This window comes from Gorilla gorilla, chromosome 2, assembly GCF_029281585.2.
Source record: "Gorilla gorilla gorilla isolate KB3781 chromosome 2, NHGRI_mGorGor1-v2.1_pri, whole genome shotgun sequence".
NCBI lineage: Eukaryota > Metazoa > Chordata > Mammalia > Primates > Hominidae > Gorilla > Gorilla gorilla.
In genome coordinates this window covers 167574486-167596053 of record NC_086017.1, presented here as the reverse complement: position 1 = coordinate 167596053, position 21568 = coordinate 167574486, and the positions used below count along the sequence as shown (strand labels likewise).

Genomic DNA, 21568 nt, shown 5'->3' with positions numbered 1-21568 from the left:
GGTGAACATAAGGCAGATAAAAGGGAGTGCTCTATTTAGATTGGAGGGTGGTGGCATTCTAGGAAGACTTCCTAGAAGAGGTGACAGCTAGGTCAAGTCTCACAGGGGTTAACTGAACGAAGAAGAAAGGGACAGACATCCTAGGGAGAGGCAAGAGCACCGGCCAGGAAAGGAGGTGGGAAACTCCAGAGAGTGCTGATGAGCAGGGGCCTACACCATCAGGCCGTGAGATGAAATGTGGGAGCACAGGGAGGGACGGCAGGAGTGAGAGCGGTACAGCCTGGGCACAAGTGATATTTGGGAGGCATACAAAGAAATGTGGTCGAAAACGCATATTTTGCATTTTGTAATCACAGTCCTAGCTACCATTTATGGAACACTTTCCAAATGCCAGACAGTATACTAAGAAGCTTACCAGATCACTTTATGCTTACTTCCAGATGAGGAATCGAAAATTAACCAACTCGATAAGTGGAATACCCAGGATTCCCCAAATGGACTGGCTTCAAGAAGGGTATCCTTTTCACCACACCACACTGCCTTATTAGACCATTTCCAAATTAATTATGGCACTTAGATTTCATATTCCATCGGAATACATTGATATAATTGTACCTTTTCTCTTACTTCTCAGGGACTAAAATAAAAGTAGGTATAAATTGTTTTACTTTTATACTCTACGTATCCAGAGGTTGCAGATGGGCAGCCCACAGGGTGCCTTGTTTTGCTTGACTAGAATGGTGTTGATCCTCTTGGTATTTTAATAAATTTTGAATAAGTTGCCAACATTTAAACAATTAGAAGATTTTTCTTGAAATGTTTTGATTTCCAGCTGCCTTTGACAGCAAAGAGCTGATGTCCTCACCAGGTAGACAGCCCCTAAATCAGAGGACTGTGCCCTCTCAGTTAATTAAAGCCTCCACATCTTCCTGTTGTATTCCCAGCACTGAAATCAAAGAGTAGTAGCTTTTTACCACCATGTGTTTACTGATATTTTTCTTACTGTAAAAAGAAGAGGAAAATGAACTTGTGCATCTCCTAAAAAACAATTATTATAAGAAAAAAATAGGAGCATAACTTTTTTTGGGGGGGTGGTGGATGGGAAGAGTATCCAAACAAAGAATGTTTGCAAAGAAAAATTACATCTTAAGGCACCACTGAAAAAAAAATCAGCCTTGACTGCTACACAGAAAAAATGGGTGTCGGAAAATTTAATGGACTGAAGAAATGGCAGCATTTGTTTTTGAATGAGAATAAAATAAGTGAGCTGCTGTGAAATACGGTTCTTTGTTAAGTGAAAAAATTGCCTGGGTATCAAAACCTTTTTACAGACAACACAGTTTATAAAAGAGTCTCTTTTGAATGCTGCAGAAATTATGTGTCCAGAGCCTCAACAGGCATTTGTAAATGTTAGTCTAATGAGCAACTTTGTAGCTTGGTATGTTAAAAATAAGATTGAGAACTTTCAGGACAAGTTAATTTATGGGTGGCATTTTCTCTTGCAGCAAATGAGAACACAGATATAGAGAATAGCACACTGTTAACTATATTTATTTGTGGTGTGGTGAGAATTTTGAAGGGGTCAAGGAACTTCAGAAACAGGAGCCCATGAAAGGCAAAACATCAGGAAATGGCTGACTCTGTGTTATGAAAAAGGTCTCAGACCATTTGGATGTAGAATGCATTGGTCAAAGTCACCAAGTGTTATAGATGGAGCTCTCAGGATGTGTGGAGTTAACGTCAGGCTGGTCAAGTAACAGCCCATAGGTGGCACTATTTTGTAGGTACACTATCCCCAAGTCCATTAATTTCCTCATTCATCAGAAATTGCTTTGGGCACAAAGCTAAAATGGGAGAAGCCATGGATTCAGTAATTAATACCACTAATTGGCTATTCTTCTATGTCTCTGAGCAAAATCAGGTCAACATTTGCTTAATGAATTTGCTGGCTTACTTGCACTGTGGTGCAGAAGAGATTTTTTTAACTGTTAATGTCATCACAAGGGATAGCCCTATCTCTGCTTAGCAGTGAAGATTAGCCCAAAGTCCTGAGCTTTTTGCTGACTCTACAACTTATCTATATTTTTTGACTATTTTTCTATAGGTACAGTCACAAGTATTGCACAAATGTTTCATTTGTGAGCTTCTCTCCGTCCAGATAAAGTTAACTTTTTGGGAAATTCATTTGTAAAGGAATAATTTCATCTACTTTCCTACATTGAGATCAGTTTCCAGAAATGAAGATACCATAAAATTTATTCTCTAAAACTATGCCATTGAAAACCAAATTCTAAAAATGTTCTCAGACTTCAAACTTTATGAAAATAAAATAACATTATTTAGCTTACCTTTCTTATTTTTTGATAGCACCTATGTTGGGCTATGATTAGACGTTATCAAACTGTAATGCAAAAATGGTACTGAAGTCTATTTGAAGTCTAAGTAGAACAATGCTGAAAGCCGGGATTGTACACACATTTTGGAAGAGGTGATTCTAGATATAAGAACCATTTACAGTAGTAATTCCATCCGTGTTAGGAAGAGCCTATGTTTAGGCTCGACTCCAAAATTAATCTGAAAAAAACCAACCACCCTCCTGGCTTAAGTGTTTAAGGCTGCATTCTGTACATCACAGTGAAAAATACAGGGCCTGAAACATGTTTTGGTACAGAAAAAAAGATGTGAGCTTTCTGATTCCAAGTCAAAGCAGTAATGAATTATGAAATAAAAATATAGCAATAATTGTTTTCCTTTTTCAATGTTTTTAAAATTTAATATAAAATAGCATACAAATATTATATATATTTACATTATTACATACCTATTCCATAATTTAATAAGAATAAAGTGTTTGCTTCCATTTCTTGGAGTTTGTCATTCTTATATTCAGCTTATTTTGTTCATGATGACTACCTCCCTGGCCCTTGGACACTTGCTACTCATTTGTTTTCTACCTACTTGTTTATAGAGTTTATATCTTTTACTAGAGAGTAAGCTGTCTGAGGGCTACACTTTTATTTCATTCGTCTTTGCATCTCCACAGCCCTAGAATAGAAGTGGGTTCTTAGTACATGGTCAGTAAGTGTTGGTTAAATTGAATTACATTGCCTTGTTGACTGTTATTAATCTTTAAAATTTTGGGATAATTTCGTACCAAACAAACATCTTTATTATGACTTATAGAAAAATGAATAATGCTTATCAATAATCTTTAGTTCTTCTAGTCTCTAGATGATTGAAATGTTTCTCCCTATCCCTGGGTACCCACCCAGCTATGCCCCTTTGTGGAAAAAGGCCAAAGGAAAGTCTTTCTCCTTGGCTGAAATGCCTCCAGCAAGCAGATGGGTAAGTGGCCCAGTGTAGGTGGGGTCCACTTTCTACTCCTGAGGAGGAGTTGCCTCTCACAGACAGGACACATCCCCTCCTGCTGGAGAGGAATGGGGCAACAGCCTTCTAGACAGAAGAACTCTGTTTCTATGATTTTATTTTCCACTGTGCTCCACTCCAGAAGAACTAAGGTGACTTGTTAGTTAATATGATTCTCAAAAACCCTCTGTGACAGTTTTCTTAACCATTTTTCTCCCTCTAATGAGAACATGCTTTCCTGAGACCTAGAATGGCATACAATTATTTCACTGTGTAATCTCAAATTAGTGGGATGTTGTTTACAAGATGATTTTACTAAACTGACAATTGTTATTTCTAACCTTTTAAAAGAAGGGAGAGTATAAAGATAACTCTTTGAACTATTTTGTGTCTTCTGATTAAACCCCTTTATGGACCAAGGAATATTTGCTTTGAAAACCTGTGTTAGGTTCCTTGGAGTAAATCTACCATAGCATAGAAAAATGATGGATGAAAGGTAAAAAGAAGAAAACTGCCCACCACACACATCTATCTTGGTTACATCATTATCTTTTGGTGATTATCAGGGTAATTACTTCTTGCGTATTCATTCAAAAAACATGTTTACCATTTAAATGACTGCCTTGCTTGGAGTATAAAGGATATTTAGACATTTAGATGAGATCATTTTAATATCTTACATCACCATAGTGCAATTATCAAAACCAGGGAATTAACATGGGTACAGTACTAATACAATAGGTCTTTTTGGAATTTCATTGTCTTTTTTTCTCTTCCAGGATCTTAAGCAGCATCCAACATTGCATTTAATTGTATGTTTTCTTAATCTACTCCAATACGTGACAGTTCCTCAGTCTTTCCCTGTCTTTCATGATGTAGACACTTTTAAAAGTACTCATCAAGTATTCTGTAGAACGTCCCTTAATTTGGGTCTAAATCATCTTAAGGTTATAAAATTCTATAGTGCAGGTTGGTCTCCCTATGGTTTGAATATATTATTATAGCTATCAAGAAGAGAATATGTAAATGCAATTATAATATTAATATTTATTATGCCACAGTTAACATTTCCTCACTTTTTCATTCAACAAGTATTTATTGAGTCTACCGTGTGCCAGGTGTTGTACTTAGTTTATTGGGATGCAACAGTGAACAAAACTGGTAACTATTTCTCCCATCGTGAAACAGACATATGGGTAAAGAAAAAGGAATAACAAAAATAACTTAAATATATAGTGTTTATAAACGTTAATTTTACAAATAAATAAAATGTAAAATAAAATACATAGTGTTGACTGATGAATGTTAGAGAATCAATTTTATAAAGCAGGGATAGAGTATATGAAACGTCTAGGGATCAGTATTGAAATTTTAGATAGGGTGGCCAGATAAGATTCACTAAGAAAGGAGCTTTCAAGAAAAGACCTAAAGAAAGTGAAGGGGCTCACCAGGCGCTTATCTGGAGGGAGAGTGTTCCAGTTGCAGGGAGCAGTGAGGTAGGGGCTTGCTCAACATGAGCAAGGACAAGGAGGAAGCCAGTGTGGCCAGAGAAGAGAAGGTGAGGTTCATGGGGGCCAGATCATGTCATGTCAATCATAGGAAGGACCTAGGAAAGGCTAGTGAATAATTTTGAATACAGAAGTGACACAATCTGACTTTCTTTTAAAAGGAACACTCTGCTGTTGTGCTAAGGATAGACTGCAGAGGCGAGGCTGAAACATGGGGGGACCAGTTAGGAGGCTGTTCCCATAATCCACGTGAGACATGACAGTGGTTTGGTCCAAGGTGGTGGTAGTGAGGATGGCGAGGAGTGGTTGAATTTTGGATAAATTTTGAAGGGGAAGCAATAGTATTTACTGGCGTAAAAGGATGTGTAGGGTGTGAGAGAAGGTGAAACCTCTAGGAGAACACCAAGGTCAGAGTATGGGGAGAATGGAGAGCCAATTCAACACATTTCAATATAGATTTAACGATTTTAAGTTTGGTAAACAGAGCACATGTGAACTGCAGCTTAATATAGTCAAGACTAACCAAATGTAGTCATAATTGAGAGACATTTCATCTATTTTGAGGTGTTAATCTGTTATATCACGAAAGAATTTAAGATAAGAGGTTCAAACCCTAGGTCACATTGAAATTAAGCAATACACCACGCAAAATTAACATGTTCAATGTCTCAGTTGTATAGTATAACCCCCAAAGAGGAGTGGAACTGGAGGTGGGAGCATCCCTCTAAATTGCATATCCAGCAAGAAATAGGTGTAAGCCCAAAACTAGAGTTGATGTGGAGGAGGGAGCCCTAAGCTGTTGGCCACCACCTGAGATCCTTAAGCTCCAGGTCATTACCCTGGTGAGCATGTTCTCCTTTGAGCTATGGGCTGAGCCTTCCACTGAAAATCTAAACCTTTCCCATGCCTTTATGTCCAAATTCTACTTATTTTTCAGGACCCAGAACTCCAGCTTCAGAGTCCAGTGCTGCTAAGCCATAGTTTCTTAGCACTTCCCCTGGTGAGTTGAAGTATGTCTTGCTACATCATTAGAATTTTTTAGGTTCTCTTGCATTAACTCTGTGACTCTGAGAAACCTCCAATCTCTTGATTTCTTGTTTCCTTATGCACAAAATTAGGAACCTTGAGCTTCCTTCATCTCTATTATTTCATGATTCTATGGTTTTTCTTTGAAAGGAGAAGAAGTCATTCCATTTACTCTTCTCCTACCATTTTGAACTAACTGCTATTACCATATTGATCACACTATATTGTAACCGCATAGTTTATTTTTGGATGTGACTTCCTCATTAGACTGCAGCTGTCCTGAGATCAGGGACTAAGTTTAAGTTTAATTTAAATTTTAAATTTTAGCCATTGCACTGGAGCCTGGCACAGGGTAAGTGAGTAATAATTGCTTGTTCAATCAGTAAGCATTCTCACCCTTACTAAGAAAGTGTCTCTAACCAGAGAGCATTTGTGGAACGTTGGTTGTTTTCCTCACTATCTTGAACAAGAGGTTTTTAACCACAGCTGCACATTTGAATATCCTGGGGGGATATAAATGGTATTGCTGACCTGATTCCTCACCAGACCCCAGTGAAATCAGAATTTCTGGGAGTGGAATCCTGGCATCAGTATTTTTAAAAGATCCTCAGATAACTCTAATTGCAGTCAGGGTTGAGAACCACAGTTTATATTCTTCTCATACTGGTAGCATCTCATCCTTTTCCTTTGCGTTTTGTTTTGGTTTTTGTTTCAGAGACAGAGCCTCGCTCTGTCGCCCAGGCCTGAGTGCAGTGGCACAATCTCGGCTCACTGCAACTTCCGCCTCCCAGGTTCAAGCAATTCTCCTGCTTTAGCCTCCTGAGTAGCTGGGATTACAGGCACGTGCCACTGTGCCCGGCCAATTTTTGTATTTTTATTAGAGACGAGGTTTCACCATGTTGGCCATGTTGGTCTTGAACTACTGACCCTGTGATCCGCCCACCGCAGCCTCCCAAAGTGGTGGTATTACAGGCGTGAGCCACAGCATGCAGCCCATCCTTTTCTTTACACCCTGACTTGCCTTTCTTCTTCTTTTACTCAATTGCTGCCATCTCTATTTTCCAGAGGTTAAATGACATGCCCAAAGTTTAAATAACTAGTAAGTGGTGGAGTAAAAGCTGGGATTTAAATCCAGCAGACATGCCCCCGCACCCTGGCAATCACGGGATGTTGTAGAGAGGGCACTGTTATTTCAATAAGAGAGGGAAGTTACATAGTTACCTTAACCTTCTTTACTTCATGCAGAATCAAAACAAAACAAACAGAACCAAATTCTTAGAAATCTGGCCTGAGGGGAAGGCCCATGATGGCGCTGGGATGTAAAGACAGGTAATGGAGGTGAAGAATTGGCTTCTTGCCCTTGGCACTCTCTACCAATTGAAGGGCATGGAATGAAGATACCCTCTTGCTGGTGAGGCCTAGAATGAAAGGCTAAGTAAGTAGGGGGACATCAGGAGGCCTGGGCTGGAGTTCTGACTCCACCACTCACTAGCAAGATGGGATGGTAATGGTAATAATCATAACTAGTTCACAGGACTTTTGGGAGAATGCAGTGAAATTTCCTAAGTGCTTACCAGCCTCCATCATAGCTCGAGCATTAATTCCCAATCTCAGATCAATAGGTCTTACTCTTCAGGGTGCATTAGAATCCCCCAGGACCCCCATGCAGATTCTTATTCTGCAGATATGAGCTGCAGCTGGGGCATCTGTATGTTTATCAAGCATCCCATGTGATTTGGAGGCAAAACAATGCTCTGAGCAACCCTACTGTGGCCACTAAGATAAACTACATGAAGACCTGTGTCTGGGTGCTTGGACGTGTTCTTTTTCAAATGACGCACACAAAGCATTCTTCCTTGTTCTGGCTCGCATCTGTCAGTATTTTCCACAGAGCCTGGCCCTTATTTTTGGATCCAAGCTGCAGCCTGGTCTTTCATTTTTGGCTTCTAGCCTATTGCTAATGAGCATCTGGCCAGAGTTGACAAATGTGATAGCAACTTAGCCTTTTCTTTTTTACTTTCATTACCTTTTCTTTCAAGTACCAGTAATGCCACCCAGGTCCTCAAGGGGGTTGAGGGGTGGGATGCTTTCACACCTGCCTTTTACAAAAGAGCTTGAAATAGCAATAAAAGTAGGTAAGGAAGTGGTAAAGGCCAGGAGAAATAAAGGTGGGCCTCCTCAGGCAGGTGAAGTGCAAGCAGCATCTCCATTTACAAGTAAAGAATAGTGTGTGTGTGTGTGTGTGTGTGTTTAAGGACTAAATATTACTTAGAACCCTTTCCACTATTTAAAGTTTCTGTGTCAGCACTTAATAAAATAGGAAACTATGGCCAAATGAGAAAGACATCCTCAGCCTCCACCATGTAGATCCATTGTGCTTTTCTAGCTCCTTCGGTGCTAGGTGCTTTACATACATCAGCTCTAATCCCTATCACAACTACAGGGTCTGAATGATTCCATCTATTTTCCTCACCTGAGGAAATGATAAGAAAGCGACAGTGAGTGGTAAGAAGTGACTTGCCGCAGCTGCTTAGTGGACACTCCACAGCCCCATGCTGATTCCTGGTGATGATGCTCCTTTACCTCCCCCCAGCCCCTATGCTCTACTCCAGCCAAATGGTATGGCCCAGGTTTGCTCTAAATGCTTGTAACAACATCCTGCTTTACAATCTGCCCATGTTCTTCCCTCTGCTGAATGCCTTCCCCATTAACCTTCCTTCCTTATGATAAGCTTCGTGTTCCCATTGTTTAGCGGAACAACACACACTGGGGCCTGTTGAGGGGGCGGCGGTGAGAGGGCGAGTATCAGGATAAACAGCTAATGCATGTGGTGCTTAATACCTAAGTGATGAGTTGATAGATGCAGCAAACCACCATGGCTCACGTTTACCTATGTAACAAACCTGCACATCCTGCACATGTATCCCGGAACTAAAAATGAAATTTTTTAAAAAAGCTTTGCACCTATCTCTGCCCCCAAACTGGCTGTCTGGATGAAGAACTCCATATGTTTGCCCTCACTCTCCTGGGCCACCTCCCTGCTCTCAAATTCTCTCAGTCCCACCTGAGATCAGGATTTATTTCAGGTTTTTTGTCATCTGAGGAGCAGTGTCTCCAACCTCATGCACAGAGCCATCCTTGACTTTTAGCCCTCAAACCCTTTTAAGAATTCTGGATCAGGGCAGAGAGCTGGGCAACAATGAGATGTGATTGCTGTTGAAGGGATCCTAGGGCAGGCTGTCTGCAGCTGGGAGGGCAGAGGCAGAGGGTAGCCCAGTCTTTCATTAGGAAAGGCTGGGATGGGGATGGCTGGCTGAGCCTCCCAGAAAAACCTGTGGGGAGTTGGAGGCTGACCTTCTAATGCCTGTGCATAGCTTGAGGTTTTGAGGGTTAAACGTCTGGGATTGATTAAAGTTCCTCATGATGCTTTTAGAGATGTACAGGTATTTGATATTTTCTTTCTTTCTTAGATTTAAGGTTTATGTATTTCAGTGCCAAGGAATACTGTTAGCTCCATTTTGTTTTAAGATTTGTTTCAGGGCAAATCTGTCTGGAACCATTTTGTTCTGTTTCTCCATTAATCTGATGGGTACAGTTTAAAGACAAGGGCATGACATTGGAAATAGGATGAACGGTGGGGATGTGAAGTTTAGAAGAGGCAGTTTTGTGTTATAAAGCAGACTGCAAGGATTGACATTGCTCTCTAGAGGCTGTGTGGGCAAAACAGGAATGAAATTTCAGTGCACTAAATCTACCCCTAGAAACAATGACCTACTCTCCATACTTGGATCTTAGAATTCATGATATGTAGTAACTTAAATTAATGGCTTAATTTCCTTAAATTTCCTGATGTAGGCATGACACTCCCAAACTGATTAAGTTAGCATCTTGAGCCTGATAGGGAAATTTAAAATAAAATAAAGCCAAAAAGTCTTTAGATAAATGTTTTCTTCTCTGCGTGTTTTAGTTTTTTGGCCCACATTATTGAAATAAATATTATTACTTTTATAATCAGAAGCAAAATTTATTTTAAAAATATTCTTGTTACTAGAAAATCCATTCATGAACAAGAGTTTCCAAAGTTACAGCCCTTCCTACATTTCGAAGATGAAAAAGAGGCAGTGTTTACATTTTTGTCCTAAATTTCTTGGTCAAAATTCCTCATATTTTCTCCTGCTGACATTTAAATGTTTAAAATTATTTCTTACAATAAAGTTTCCAGGGCCTTTAAAACAATCTGCATTGTTATGCCCTAGTAATTTTGCTTTTTGAAGAACTCCTGTAGTAAATGTATCCAGCAGTTAATGTAGATAAAAAACACAGTGTTAGAATAAAATTAGACACCTTCCATGTGACACTAGGACTAAATGGCAATTTCTGATTTTTAAAACAAATTTAAATATTTTCAATATCTTCTTCTAAAATAGGAACTATTATTAAGATTGAAAATTCTTTTTTTTCCCGCGAATTATTTGCATAGTGTCTGGAATATAGTATGTGTTCAAATATACATTTTTATTTCTTTTTTATTTATCTTTTGGTTTTCCACAGTAAGTTACTATGTAAAGAAGTCTGGAAAAATGCTACTGTCAAGAAGTTTGAAAGTCAATGTGACCTCTTTTATGCTTTCTTTTGTCTGTGAAAAGCTAATGTCAAATCTTTATCTTTGTGCAGGGATATATTTTTTGATGGTTCAGTGAATTGTTCTCTCCCAAACAGTAATAATTTCGAGTAACTCTTGTTCTATCTGTATATAAAAAACACAGTGTGTGCTTATAGAGCTGTCAGAATCTGCGAGGAAATAAATTTTAATTCCATGGCAAGGCAAATAAACTCTCTTAGTGAAAACAAGATAATACGTTGTAAAAAAAGAATGAAAAATATATTGCAACAGTCCTTTCAAATTCTTCCTCTTGAGGTATATATGAACTTCATGATATTTAGAGTATTAAATATCATTAATAAAAACTCAAAGAGGAATATAAAATTATTCATGTACTTTTTGACTAAGAATTTTTTAAAATATAGAAAAATTAAAACTGAGGGAATATATAAGGGATAATTTAACAAAAACCCAAAGATTTAAAAAGTTCCCAACCATATTACACTCAAATTTACCCAGTTTTCATGTTTCCCTGTAGATTTACAGATTTACATATAAGGATTAGCTTATTTCATCTGTGTCTGATAGATACCAACTGTTAATGATTTCGGCTTAAAAAAATCTGTAATGTCCTTTTCCTAAAGAAAATTTATAGCTGTATCAAGTGGACAGGATATTTTTGCATCACCCATAGGACTATGCATAGATTCTCTTTTTGTGCACTGACTCTTAGTCTATTTCTAAGTCTATTTCTTCCCTTTGCAGTAATTATGTGTAATTTAACATGTTAAAGAAGAAAATGGAGCAATAGTAAATCATAAAACAATGTTGGTACATCTTCAATCTTGGGAGATTGCACTTAGTCCAAATTCTACAGAGTCATTCCCCTTTGAAATGATAGACTATAAATTAACTATGGTTCAGCAGAAGCAAAGAACAGCTCCTGGCAGCCTGGCCTGAAGACAAGTCTCCATTGTAAGAATGCTGGTATTCCCAGCCATGCTTTGGCATAGAGGTGATGATGTTATAACCATAGTCCCAATTGTACAGGAATGAAGTGACATTTCCTAACAAGCTGTATGCAAAGTTATCCAGAAATTTAGGTAACTAGAGACATCAAAAAATATAAATGTTATATTTTTATCTCAACAGTATTTTGGATTGTTCTCAAATACACAAGGCAAGGCTTCTTGAGACAGTTTCGAGATTACCAACATCTCAGGATGAACTCTGTATCACCAGAGACTATATAAAACCTGGCATAGAGGATGTGCTTATGAAATGTTATATGAATGATGGAATTCAAGAACCAGCAGAGGAGAAATGATGAGCAGAGAAGTAATGTCCAATGTATTCATGTATTGCCTGCAGTTGCTTTTTTCTTAATTAATTCATTGCTTGGAAATAAGTTAATCTAAATGAATCCATTCCTGGCCTTTATGTAAGTTTGTGGTCTGGGTACTCACCAGCCACCACACCTGAATACACAATGGGAGAACATTTTGGAGGGTGGCTGGGAGGTCAGCATCGATCCAAGGAGTTATGATGGTAGAATAAAGCTTGCATTTGCCATCTTAAAGCACTGATGGTGTCCATTTCTCCTCCTGCTGGCACCAGGGGCCCTGGCTGTGGGAAACGAGGGAAATGTTCCCAAAGGGCACTCCTGGAGAGCAAAGATCTCGTCTGGTGATGCTCCATTTTTCATTATTTTGTGATTGGCCTGAACCTCAGGACTGCTTACGATAAGAGAGTAGAACTTTCTGTTAACTCGGAAAGAGTATACATCTGTGGTGAAGACTGTGCCATCAAAAGGCCTGTGTGTACACTGCGTGATAGTGTCAAAGTCAGATGGAGATTTTAAGGTCCGCTTGGCAAGGACAGGGCTGTCTGTCTTGTTCATCACTGTCTCTCCAATATCAAAACAGAGTCCAGCTTTGCAGATTAACTATCTCCCAGGCTAAGTAACACATTCTGAAATTATTTATTTTATTTTCCAACAATTCTGAAAGGTCAGTTTTTCATCTTCCTTCCAATACGCCTGAGATTGATTATGCCCATGGATAATTAGTTCATTTTGAGACTTGTTCATCTCTAAAATGGGTAATGATACCTACTCACAGTATTGTGAGAACCAAAAAAAAAAAAAAAAATCACAATGATGCAAATTAACACTTTGTTTTTTGAAAATTTACATTGTTCCAAGCACAGTGCTATACCCTTTATAGACATTATCTTGTTTAAAACCCACGACCAATCTGTGATTTGAGTTTATTTGCTGGTAAGTGACTGAGCCAGGATGAGTCCAGGTAGTCTGATGACATAGTCTATCCTGGTTTTTTTTTTGTTTTTTGTTTTTTTTTGAGATGGAGTCTTGCTCTGTCACCCAGGCTGGAGTGCAACGGCGCAACTTCGGCTCACTGCAACCTCCGCCTCCCAGGTTCAAGCGATTCTCCTGCCTCAGCCTCCTGAGTAGCTGGAACTATAGGCACACGCCACCATGCCCAGCTAATTTTTGCACTTCTAGTAGAGACGGGGTTTCACCATGTTGGTCAGGCTGGTCTTGAATTCCTGACCTCGCGATCTGCCTGCCTCATCCTTCCAAACTGCTGGGATTACAGGTGTGAGCCACCATGCCCGGTCAGCCTACACTGTCAATGATTTCAATAGTATATGTCAGTGTCTAGAATAGTACTAGACAAGAGTACTAGACAAATAGTATTAGTACAAGCATACCATAGGTGCTCACTAAATGCTACTTTCCTTATTATCTCCAAAGAGATAATATATGAAGTAGCAGAAGTTCCACAAGAACATAAATGACTTTTTCAGAACTCACAGTGAAAGCCACAGTCGACATTGGAATGTATCAATTCTAACCACATACCCGTCTTAACAAAGCTTAGAAAAATGTATTATTTATTATGGATTATTCTGAAGTGACACATGGAGAATGATGAATAGACTAAAACATTCAAACATTATTCAAAATTCTGAATTTTAACTGGGGACGAAATCTAAGTGAAAAACAAATACCTCACCTGCCCCTTGCTTCTTGCATTGGTCACCAAAAGTGGCATCTGTCCTGCTCTCTGGCTGTGCTTGCTGCAGCTGCCTGGGAAGAAAAAAGTTCCCAGGTACTCAAAGCCTCCAGTGGATTCAGTCATTGGATGAGCAAGTAACTTAGGTGGGGAGCCAGGCCACCTTTCAGCTGCACAGGAAGCCAGAATTTGGAGCTCCTTATCCAGGACAGTGATCTTCAACTGTGACCCAATTAAGAGGACCACCTAGGAAGCTGATGTATTGCTCCAAAGCAATAGATTCTGGTTTGATTGGTCTGAGGAAAGGCCCAGGCACAGGTATGTTTTAAAAGCTCCCCCTGTGACTGTAATGGCAGCCGAGATGACAACCTGTCTAAGCAGTGGGTTGGGATGTTGTAGGAATGAACTCTATGAGGTCCCAATACAGTGAGAAGCCTTGGAGTGACAGGAAGAGAGACAATAAATACTGGTCCTAGAGGATGAAGAACAATTTGGAAGGTTGAAGGTGGCCTTGACCCCAAAATGGAGACTGTAATACCTTGCAGGGTCTTTTACCCTGACCAAATAAAGAATTACAGACTATTCCTTCAAGATTCTCTTTGGTGCTTTCCCCTTCATTTTATTAGTACTATTAACCTCCTGCAAAAATCCCACTGGCAGCAAATGACTGTAGCAAAAGAAGCTTAGCAGAATTTTTTTAAATGTGAAATAAAAAAAAAATAATATCAGCAGTCTCGTTTTCTGGGACAAGATTACAAGGGCCACCAGTCCTGCTAGAGTAAGGTGCAAGTGGGACGCATCACTTTGATGGGGTCAGAGTGGAATTTCTCCCACTGGTGCCATGCAGAATGATTAATTTATTATGGCAATCTAAAAGCTTAACTGAATGCTACTCTGAGATGGGGTACTAGATCTTTATATTGTTCCTACATATTTTATTAACTGTAGATGACTCTTGATTTTCCACTGACATGTTATACCTGTGACACCCAGATTCAAATAGAAATAGAAAGTGCATTCCAAAGACAAACAAAAATACAATTAGATTTTTGATTTCACAGTTCCCTTCTCTTAGCAGAGGTAACTGAAAATCCACTGTTTTCATGTGGTTCCAATGGGTCAATTGGAAGAGCAACACAGCAGCCACTAATCCCCCTGAATAAAAGACCAATCCTTCTTAAATTTACACTGGTTATAGAAGTTACATGCATTTAGGCCACTGTGGATATCACAAACTTTCAAGTATAAACTTCAATTTTAAAAAAAATATGCAAGACAGACATTGATGTAAAACCCAAAACTATAAAAACCCTAGAAGAAAATCTAGGCAATACCACTCACGACATGGCACAGGCAAAGACTTCATGACAAAAACATCATAAGCAATTCCAACAAAAACAAAAATTGACAAATGGAAATAAACTAGAGAGCTGCACAGCAAAAGAAACTATCATCAGAGTGAACAGACAACCTACAGAACGGGAGAAAATTTTTGCAATCTATCCATTTGACAAAGGTCTAATATCCAGAGTCTACAAGCAATTTAAACAAATTTACAAGAAGAAACAATAAACAACCCAATTAAAAAGTGGGCAAAGGACATGAACAGACACTTCTCAAAAGAAGACATTTATGCAGCCTACAAACATATGACAAAAAGCTCAACATCACTGATCATTAGAGAAATGCAAATCAAAGCACAATGAGATACCATTTCATGCCAGTTAGAATGACCATTATTAAAAAGTCAAGAAACAACAGATGCTGGTGAGGCTGCAGAGAAATCAGAACACTTTTACACTGTTGGTGGGAATGCAAATTAGTTCAACCACTGAGGAAGACAGTGTGGTGATTCCTCAAAGACCTAGATCCAGAAATACCATTTGACCCAGCAATTCCATTACTGGGTATACACCCAAAGGAATATAAATTATTCTTTTATAAACATACATGCACATATATGTTCATTGCAGCACTATTCACAATAGCAAAGACACAGAGTCAACCCAAATGCCCATCAACGATAGACTGGATAAAGAAAATCTGGTATATATATACCATGGAATACTACGCAGCCATAAAAAGGAATGAGATATCCTTTGCTGGTGCATGGGTGGAGCTGGAAGCCATCATCCTTGGCAAACTAATGCAGGAACAGAAAACCAAACACCACATGTTCTCACTCATAAGTAGGTGTTGAACAATGAGAATACATGAATACAGGGAGGGTAACAACACACACTGGGGCCTGTTGGGGGTGGGCAGGGGTAGGGAGAGCATCAGGAAAAATAGCTAATGCATGCTGGGCTTAATACTTAGATGATGAGTTGACAGGTGCAGCAAACCACCAGGACACACATGTACCTATGTAACAAACTTGCACATCCTGCACATGTACCCTGGAACTAAAATAAAATAAAAAGATGGACACAGACTTTTAGATGGAGCGGAAGAAAATGTTGATGGGGTAAAAATACAACAAGATAGCAATGCTGCCATGAAAAATAGAACTGAACATGCACACAACAGAACTTGGGTGAAGGTATGCCTTATTTAATTCCAAATATATCTATATATGTAAGATCTGGTCATTAATCTCCATGAGCTAGAATCTCACTCTTGCAGATTTTGTACATTCTTCCCACATACTCTGACTTCAAACTCTTTCCCTTCTCTTCTGTCTAATGTCTGTCTTCAATTCCTTCCTTATCCAGGAGGGTCGGGGTGGCTAGATGATGTGGTTCACCATTTAGAAGGTTCTCTTGCTTTATTCTCAAGTCCATTGATTCACTGTCCTTTCATTGCACCTGCCTGACAAAAACCCACATCCTTATAAATCTGACTATCTGGCTGCTCATCACCTATAACCGAGGTGCTGAGCTGTGCTGGGGAAATTAACAAACTATAGAGACTGACACAGTGTAAATTATTTGTCTCTAGTCCCTCATAGACCCTCAACAGTCTTCTGTTTTCTAGTCAGTTTTCTCCAATGTGTGCATTTCAAACCTGCCCCACTTTTCTCAACCTCAGGTCCTACCTCCTCTTCCGTTAACCTCAGCAGGTAACAGTGCCTCCTGCTTCACAAAGAAAATAAAGGAAGACAGACTATAACCCTCTCTAATTCTTGCCATATCTACTATCTGACCCATAGCAGACACAATTGGTGGCCTGCCCGTTTTCCCTGGGGCTTCTAGATGTTTGATGACTCTCTATGGTATGGAAACACCCCATCTCCCTCACTCTCAGGTAGGTGTGTGCATTCCACACTGGCTCAAGAGTCCCAGGGGAATTCTAGCTTCAGTTACCCACACTAGCACTGACTTGATTATATGTCCTTTATCACCTTCCCTTTCCAATCTCACATCTCAAAAAATCATCAAACTACCTGCCTTCAAATCCTTGTTTCAAAGCCTGCTTCAAAGAGAACATAAATTAAAACAGTACCATCTTCTCTTCCTTTCTTCCTGCCACTGTGGAAGGGTGTCCTTTCTATTCAATGCTTATTTTTCCACTTATCCTGTGGATCCCATCTCCTTCCTCTTTCTCAGGGACTCCACCCCACTAGTTATCACCTCTCATTACTGTCTTTTCTTTGCCTTGAATTCTAGTTTGTTTATTTCATATTAATTTTACATTTCAACTTTGTTTTCCTTTTCTTCTTTGATTTGCCTGTTTGCCCATTTATTTAACTTCTATTTATCTTTGACCTTTTCCTTACAGAAAATATCTAGGAACTAGCATTTTTTTTTCCTCGCCCAATCTCAGAAACTTTGTAGTTTACTATGATGACACCTATATTAGAGATCTTTTTCTGATATGTTATTTTATGCTTTTAAATGTATTTCCTTTTGTATTTTCTCTACCTGCTTTTGCCAATTTGGTCAAGCCTCATTTACCTTACTGCCCTGATATACCTTCTGTATGGGCTGTCTGTATATGCTGACAGTATGATGAGCTTGGCTTACAGTGAGTGGGCAATTGATGTATTGCTACATTTAATCTTCTGTAAAAGTGAGAATACTCAAGTCGTTAAGCTTGTCTCCCCGCCTCTATTCTCAACCCTCACCACCTTGCCATCTGCACTGTGACCATGAGAGCTGACTAAAATGTATCTGGCCAAGTGACTCCTGGAGTTAAATGTTTTCATGACTCCCAATCACATAACAGATAAACACCAAGATTTGTGACATGGCTTCAGTGCTTTTCATAATCTTTCTGAGGTCATCTGTTATCATTTTTCTCTCCCACATGGCTCCCTCTCCAGGCCATGCTAATTGAGGCTTCCAAGCTTCTCCTCTTCCTGAAATGTATGTATTAATTCACTTAGAAAATATTTACTAAACCCCCAATGTTCCCCCAGAGCCATGCCAGATGGTAGTGTCAAAATGGCAAATGATAGTAATGGCCTCTTTTTCCTAGAACTCTCAATCCAGTGGTAAGACAGGCAAATATGAAAATAGATACAACCACGGGGCAACATATTGATAAGAGGGATCGTGATGGGAACTTGTAGGAAGCCTCTAGCCCAGACTTGAATGTTCAGGAAAGCAACAATCAAGCCAAAACCCAAGTGAGGAGTAAATAGAAAATTTAACAAGATATGCCTGTGGCTTTCTTTCCCTTGTCAAGCTGACAGATTGCTATTCATCCTTCAACATCAGGTGGCTTCCAGCAGCACTTTCCCCTACTCCCCCAAAAGAGGTGGCCACTTCCTCCCCTGGGCCATTTCTATGTCTTGTACCTCTATCTCTCTGCCTCTCTACTTCTATCACATTCTTGTTTAATTGTTCTTTTCCTTGTGTTCTCCTTGACCTGGCTCCTTCCCAATCTATCCTTTACTACTCTTCCTCCAGGAAGCCTTCCATGACCTCCCTTAACCCTAGCTTAGGCAGCCCTTGTACATGTTTCCATGATGCTTTATATTTCCTTCAGAGTACTGACTGTGTGGTCCTGCATTCGTTCATTCGTCATTCCATAAAGGAGTGTATATTGAGAACCTTTTTCTCTGTTCTAGTCATGTGTTCTGAACTGACAATCCAGCAGGAAATAAGTCAGGCTAAAAAATTAATCACCATCAAACACAAGTAAAAAATGCAGGGTGTCCTTTAGGGGCACATAGCCCAAGGATCTGATTCATCCTGAGAACCACGTCTCCTCCACTCCCTAGATAGGCTCTGTGAGGGCAGGCATCTGTGTGTTGTTTCTCCCTGTTTGCCCAGCACAGCGTCTACTGCATCTTTGTGAAATCCATGAACACATGAAAAAATGACAGAAAAAGTGCCTGGCCATGCTTTACAGGGATGACCGAGTCAGTCGCAGTGTCTAAGAGTTCACAAACTGAGACGTAGGCAACATCCGAGGCAGCAAATCCATCAGCAGGGCCAGGACAGCCAACCAGTCCTCCCTGGAAGGCACTGAAAAGGAGGGGGACTGCTGTGCTCCTCTCTTTTGCCCTGAGAATGGTGGGGGTAGGTAATGAAGTCAGACAGAAGGTCACCTGTAGCAACATGTCTCAGGACCAGTTCTGTGTCCTCTATTCTTCAGAGAGCAGTTACAGACATTGCTGCCAAAAGAAACAGCTCAGCAAGGGCCAAAGGAAAGGCTATTGTCAAGCATAAGGTGGAGATATGGGAAGGGAGGCAAAGTAAGAGACTATGAAGAAAAATGAAGCTAATTCCAGGCACAGAACCAAATCAGGTCCTGTTTCCTTCTTTTCAGCTAAAGAAATCCCCATGGTTAGACTGTCAGCTCCAATTTAGCCATTGCTCATTACCTCATCACCCATTTCCTATAATTATGTGTGGGTAGCCTCTTTTTCCTCTAGTTGTAATTAGTTGTCAGATATGAAATGAGTATTGATGGTATTTTCTTCTTCTCTCTCATGGAGGTCCTTCTTTGCATATTTTCATCATCCAGGTGTTAGGATGAAGCTTTTATTTGTAAATGAGCCTTAGGTCTCACTAATCCTTTGAGATTATTAAAAACATAGAAACGAGAGAGTATATCAAGAAGGCAAAGCTGTATATTTACCCTGCAATGGAAAATTTTGTCAATTAGGCAAATTGAATTGACTCACAAAACTCTGAGCATACCTCATGCCATAGAAAAAGCTGGGAGAATTTCAATTTTCAACTATGGCTACCAATGACATAGAAAGGGCTCAGATAAGCTAAATAAGCAGAGGAAGGCATCCCAGATCCAGGAATATATTTTCTTCTTAACTATTCATGGTGGTCATCTGCTTATTACCTCAGCCACTATTTCCCCTCTTTAGGTAAGAGTTCTTTAATTTTCTTTTGAGAATGAATCACTTCCCTACTCCCAGAATGCAGTTTGGATGGATTTAAAGTACCCTTCCCCAGTGTCAGGGTGGGTCTTGAGAGACTGAAGTCTTTGATGATTGGCTCAGGGATGGATACATAAACCAACCAGAGCCAATGGGATGTGAGGCATGAAGCCTCTGCCGTCCTCTTGGCTATTTCAGGACAGCTTGAGAATAGAACCAACCTGCAGCTCACAGAATTCACAGTTTGATCCCCAGATAAATCCATATGGGTCCACTGTCCAGGTGAGCCTAGAAATTCTTTCATGTGGGCCTAGAAATTTGTGTTTTTGCTAGAGCTGACGTCTTGACTTGCTTTGAGCTGGGTTTTCTGTTGGCTTACTGTGGAAGGTTTCTGATTCATTCATACTCAATAGGCCTGAAAAGAACTGAGACTTTATTTCTTCTTCATTCAGCTGAGGCCCTTAAGGCATTCCTATGAATGTCTGCACAGTCATCCTCGGTGCATTGGCCCCTGGAGGGTCATTCAGCCACGTACACTGCACTTTCAGAGATGACTGCCTGCAGCCCTGTGCTCTCCTCACCTGGGCATACCAGAGGCAGGCACAGACACAGCACAGCCTCACCCCACTGGCAGACAGGATTCAAATGATTTATCTATTTTTTGCCTTACTGTTAGATAAGCTTAATTGCATTATTGATTGAAATTACAAAACTTTCATTTGGGTTTTTATGCTGCACAGAGTTTAGAAAAATAATCTTTATATAAATGTAGAATGCACAGGCAAACCCGAGGTAAACAACATGAATAGACTTGTACATACAAAGATGTGCCTTAGTCAGGCTGCTGCTTAGAGTACAGGAACTATGGGGACCTCATGAAGCCTTTAGGGCAGTGTGCAAAGGAGGGAAAGGCAGGCACTAGGAGCTTCATTGATGGTATCCACACAAAAACCAAAATGCCTGCACTCAATTGCATCCTTACTTTGAAATTTCTCATGGGGAAAGCACACCTGATCGTGGGCCAAGAGACATGGATTCCGGTCCCCATTCTGTCTGTGGAGCTTTCATAAGTCATTGTCTACCCTAACTCTGGAGATGGATGCCAGGAGTCATTCAGGTTCTGACATTTTCTAGTTGAAAAGTAAAGACATTTTCACCAAGCTGCCAACCCAGAGTCATGCCGAACCTAATCATGACATCACCTGACTACTGCCTGAATGTGAGAGACGCAAGGGGCCCTACACATTTGGTGCAGCCATTCTCATTTCAAGGAGGAAGCGGAAGTTTGGGACATGAAGAGATGTGGGTGACAGCAGTAGCTGTGTGTGCTTGGAGGCTGGAAGTAGATGGGCCATAAGGGACGAGGCTGCTAGTGGAGCGGGGAGGGATAGAAAATGGGGGAGTCTGCTGTCTCTAACACTGGCCTTGAACAAGACATATCGCCTCTCCCTGACCCTGTTTTCTCACAATGGAGCTGGTGGCTGCAAGGACTAATTCTCCATCTCATGGCTGTGATGATGTTTAGTGAGATCGTCTTTATAAATGATGAATTTCAGCAAATTGCCCAGATCTGCGCCTAGAGAGGACCTTTTGTCCCCCATTACTAATGGTTTTGAAGCCATTTGTTTCATTTTTGGATCACAGGTTGGCAAATGAGGGCTACTTATCCCTTTGGGGCTACATGGAGAGAGATGAGGTGTGTGCGTGCATGCATGCACACGGGTTGTTTGCATGCCCAGAT

General features: G+C 40.1%; 1 protein-coding gene across 4 annotated transcripts in view; it reads right to left on the bottom strand.

Moving 5' to 3' along the window:
- Positions 1-21568, bottom strand: part of KCNAB1 (potassium voltage-gated channel subfamily A regulatory beta subunit 1) — a 494315-nt gene that overhangs the window by 90639 nt on the left and 382108 nt on the right. The gene's annotated exons all lie outside the window — the stretch shown is intronic.